We start from the raw sequence: 4,375 nt of genomic DNA on the forward strand, positions 1-4,375 counted from the left end.
TTATGTTTCTTTTTCAGAACTGGAAAAACACAAGCGTGACAGCATTCGAACCTGTAATCTTCAGATCCGAAGTCCGACGAATTATCCATTAGGCCACACGGTCACTGACGACCAACATTTACATGTATACGACTCATCTCGAAACGCTCACACCCCTGAGGATTTGTGTTTTCGTTCTACACAGCAGCTGCCCCTTGCTCTTTCCCACCCATTCGTTACATTCAACCTCTGACGAGACCGACCAAATATAGACTGAGAAACAAGACCACACACTTTGTGCATTCGGAATCGAAGGCAGGGCGTCCCTCGCCGCATTTGCTACGATTGCCATTTGCTACTTCTGCAGAAGCGGCGGCGACGACGACGACGACGACGACGACGACGACGACGACGACGACGACGAATATCGCGAGAGGCTCTGAGATATGTGAGAAATACATCTATAAAATGTAATTCAGACTGCCTCGTCCCACCTTATGCTGTACCGCTTTGGCAAATGCTTTATCTGCGCCATTCGCCTTAATCGCATCTGAGAGTGATTCTTAAAAAAACGCCTGTCGCTAATTGTTCGTCATCACAGGTACTGTTTGCTATACGGCCACGACGCGCAACTGATTTCCAAAATTCATCTTTCTCCTGTGAGGATGGAACTTACGACCCCTGGTTTATTAGACCAGTGCTCTACCACTGAGCTAAAGAGGCGCGGCCTAGCGGTACTCTTGGGTACTTCGTCCTTACGGTCGTCTGCATCATCAGACTTTAGCTGACAACACTTCATATTACCGGCTAATATTTGCAGCTATGGCGACAAATTACTGCTTGGCTACACATCTGACACGTAACCGATGTGCTCTCCAAACAACAACACTTGCATTTCAGAACATGTCTTTCACACATGTCTACAAAATCACCTTCACCTTCAAATACAGCTTCCTTGCGACTGACAGAGACGTAGGCAAAGTTTAAAGTTGCTATTTCCATTAAATCTCGTTAATCAGAAAAACGGTAATTTACACCTGCAGCGGAACGAAATTCCGTTCCGCCCAGCGTCTGGCTCGAACCCACGACCCTGGGATTAAGAGTCTGACGCTCTACCGACTGAGCTAGCCGGCTACCTCGGTGAATACCTGCCGGGTAGCACGTCACACAGTACTCGTTTGGGTTGGGTGGTCCCATACAGAATCTCCCCATGATGCCTAATGTTTTCCTAACGTCACACTCGTCACGTACTTCACTTTTATGTCATAATCATTTCTGAGAGGTAAAGAAATTGCATGACAACATGCAGAGCTAGTGGCGTCAAAATTAACACACATACTTTATGTGACTCAAAAGCCGAACGAGTTACTTTCCGACGTTGTTTTAGATGTGCAAGTGATAGTCAAAACTCGCTGTGTCGGCACTCGGCCGACCATTTCGATAGTTAACACCGGTCTTGTTGTGTGTGTTTCAAGCTCAAGAGCATCTCCAAGCAAAAAATGGTCAACAGCAACATTCAGACGGTTTCGTACTGCTCAATTGCTACATTAAAACGTTATGTTTCTTTTTCAGAACTGGAAAAACACAAGCGTGACAGCATTCGAACCTGTAATCATCAGATCCGAAGTCCGACGTCTTATCCATTAGGCCACACGGTCACTGACGACCAACATTTACATGTATACGACTCATCTCGAAACGCTCACACCCCTGAGGATTTGCGTTTTCGTTCTACACAGCCGCTGCCCCTTGCTCTTTCCCACCCATTCGTTACATTCAACCTCTGACGTGACCGACCAAATATAGACTGAGAAACAAGACCACACACTTTGTGCATTCGGAATCGAAGGCAGGGCGACCCTCGCCGCATTTGCTTCGATTGCCATTTGCTACTTCTGCAGAAGCGGCGGCGGCGGCGGCGGCGACGACGACGACGACGACGAATATCGCGAGAGGCTCTGAGATATGTGAGAAATACATCTATAAAATGTAATTCAGACTGCCTCGTCCCACCTTATGCTGTACCGCTTTGGCAAATGCTTTATCTGCGCCATTCGCCTTAATCGCATCTGAGAGTGATTCTTAAAAAAACGCCTGTCGCTAATTGTTCGTCATCACAGGTACTGTTTGCTATACGGCCACGACGCGCAACTGATTTCCAAAATTCATCTTTCTCCTGTGAGGATGGAACTTACGACCCCTGGTTTATTAGACCAGTGCTCTACCACTGAGCTAAAGAGGCGCGGCCTTGTGGTACTCTTGGGTACTTCGTCCTTACGGTCGTCTCCATCATCAGACTTTAGCTGACAACACTTCATATTACCGGCTAATATTTGCAGCTATGGCGACAAATTACTGCTTGGCTACACATCTGACACGTAACCGATGTGCTCTCCAAACAACAACACTTGCATTTCAGAACATGTCTTTCACACATGTCTACAAAATCACCTTCACCTTCAAATACAGCTTCCTTGCGACTGACAGAGACGTAGGCAAAGTTTAAAGTTGCTATTTCCATTAAATCTCGTTAATCAGAAAAACGGTAATTTACACTTGCAGCGGAACAAAATTCCGTTCCGCCCAGCGTCTGGCTCGAACCGACGACCCTGGGATTAAAAGTCTCACGCTCTACCGACTGAGCTAGCCGGCTACCTCGGTGAAAACCTGCGGGTAGCACGTCACACAGTACTCGTTTGGGTTGGGTGGTCCCATACAGAATCTCCCCATGATGCCTAATGTTTTCCTAACGTCACACTCGTCACGTACTTCACTTTTATGTCATAATCATTTCTGAGAGGTAAAGAAATTGCATGACAACATGCAGAGCTAGTGGCGTCAAAATTAACACACATACTTTATGTAACTCAAAAGCCGAACGAGTTACTTTCCGACGTTGTTTTAGATGTGCAAGTGATAGTCAAAACTCGCTGTGTCGGCACTCTGCCGACCATTTCGATAGTTAACACCGGTCTTGTTGTGTGTGTTTCAAGCTCAAGAGCATCTCCAAGCAAAAAATGGTCAACAGCAACATTCAGACGGTTTCGTACTGCTCAATTGCTACATTAAAACGTTATGTTTCTTTTTCAGAACTGGAAAAACACAAGCGTGACAGCATTCGAACCTGTAATCATCAGATCCGAAGTCCGACGCTTTATCCATTATGCCACACGGTCACTGACGACCAACATTTACATGTATACGACTCATCTCGAAACGCTCACACCCATGAGGATTTGCGTTTTCGTTCTACACAGCCGCTGCCCCTTGCTCTTTCCCACCCATTCGTTACATTCAACCTCTGACGTGACCGACCAAATATAGACTGAGAAACAAGACCACACACTTTGTGCATTCGGAATCGAAGGCAGGGCGACCCTCGCCGCATTTGCTACGATTGCCATTTGCTACTTCTGCAGAAGCGGCGGCGGCGGCGACGACGACGACGACGACGGCGAATATCGCGAGAGGCTCTGAGATATGTGAGAAATACATCTATAAAATGTAATTCAGACTGCCTCGTCCCACCTTATGCTGTACCGCTTTGGCAAATGCTTTATCTGCGCCATTCGCCTTAATCGCATCTGAGAGTGATTCTTAAAAAAACGCCTGTCGCTAATTGTTCGTCATCACAGGTACTGTTTGCTATACGGCCACGACGCGCAACTGATTTCCAAAATTCATCTTTCTCCTGTGAGGATGGAACTTACGACCCCTGGTTTATTAGACCAGTGCTCTACCACTGAGCTAAAGAGGCGCGGCCTAGCGGTACTCTTGGGTACTTCGTCCTTACGGTCGTCTGCATCATCAGACTTTAGCTGACAACACTTCATATTACCGGCTAATATTTGCAGCTATGGCGACAAATTACTGCTTGGCTACACATCTGACACGTAACCGATGTGCTCTCCAAACAACAACACTTGCATTTCAGAACATGTCTTTCACACATGTCTACAAAATCACCTTCACCTTCAAATACAGCTTCCTTGCGACTGACAGAGACGTAGGCAAAGTTTAAAGTTGCTATTTCCATTAAATCTCGTTAATCAGAAAAACGGTAATTTACACTTGCAGCGGAACAAAATTCCGTTCCGCCCAGCGTCTGGCTCGAACCCACGACCCTGGGATTAACACTCTGACGCTCTACCGACTGAGCTAGCCGGCTACCTCGGTGAATACCTGCCGGGTAGCACGTCACACAGTACTCGTTTGGGTTGGGTGGTCCCATACAGAATCTCCCCATGATGCCTAATGTTTTCCTAACGTCACACTCGTCACGTACTTCACTTTTATGTCATAATCATTTCTGAGAGGTAAAGAAATTGCATGACAACATGCAGAGCTAGTGGCGTCAAAATTAACACACATACTTTATGTGACTCAAAAGCCGAAC

General features: G+C 46.6%; 1 non-coding gene across 1 annotated transcript; it reads right to left on the reverse strand.

The window, feature by feature from the left end:
* Positions 1 to 2,559: 2,559 nt before the first annotated feature.
* Trnak-uuu (transfer RNA lysine (anticodon UUU)) lies at positions 2,560 to 2,632 on the reverse strand. Its single transcript has one exon. It is a non-coding gene; the product is annotated as a tRNA-Lys (tRNA).
* Between the last annotated feature and the right edge of the window lie 1,743 nt (positions 2,633 to 4,375).

This window comes from Schistocerca gregaria, unplaced genomic scaffold, assembly GCF_023897955.1.
Source record: "Schistocerca gregaria isolate iqSchGreg1 unplaced genomic scaffold, iqSchGreg1.2 ptg000470l, whole genome shotgun sequence".
In the NCBI taxonomy this organism is placed as follows: domain Eukaryota; kingdom Metazoa; phylum Arthropoda; class Insecta; order Orthoptera; family Acrididae; genus Schistocerca; species Schistocerca gregaria.